Source organism: Juglans regia, unplaced genomic scaffold (assembly GCF_001411555.2).
Source record: "Juglans regia cultivar Chandler unplaced genomic scaffold, Walnut 2.0 Scaffold_10483, whole genome shotgun sequence".
NCBI classification, from domain to species: domain Eukaryota; kingdom Viridiplantae; phylum Streptophyta; class Magnoliopsida; order Fagales; family Juglandaceae; genus Juglans; species Juglans regia.
This window is the reverse complement of record NW_023340811.1, coordinates 1-214: the sequence shown is the minus strand read 5'-3', so window position 1 is coordinate 214 and position 214 is coordinate 1. Positions and strand designations below refer to the sequence as shown.

The window sequence follows — 214 nt, the reverse complement described above, 5'->3', positions numbered from 1 at the left end:
GATGCGTGACACCCAGGCAGACGTGCCCTCGGCCGAATGGCTTCGGGCGCAACTTGCGTTCAAAGACTCGATGATTCGCGGGATTCTGCAATTCACACCAAGTATCGCACTTCGCTACGTTCTTCATCGATGCGAGAGCCGAGATATCCGTTGCCGAGAGTCGTTATGTATCATGGTAAAGATGTCACCAACAACGCGCACACCGTTTCCGGGG

At 54.7% G+C, this 214-nt stretch overlaps 1 non-coding gene across 1 annotated transcript; it reads right to left on the bottom strand.

The window, feature by feature from the left end:
• Nucleotides 1–6: 6 nt before the first annotated feature.
• On the bottom strand, nt 7–162 carry LOC118344975. Its single transcript, XR_004798688.1, has one exon. It is a non-coding gene; the product is annotated as a 5.8S ribosomal RNA (ribosomal RNA).
• Nucleotides 163–214: the final 52 nt, after the last annotated feature.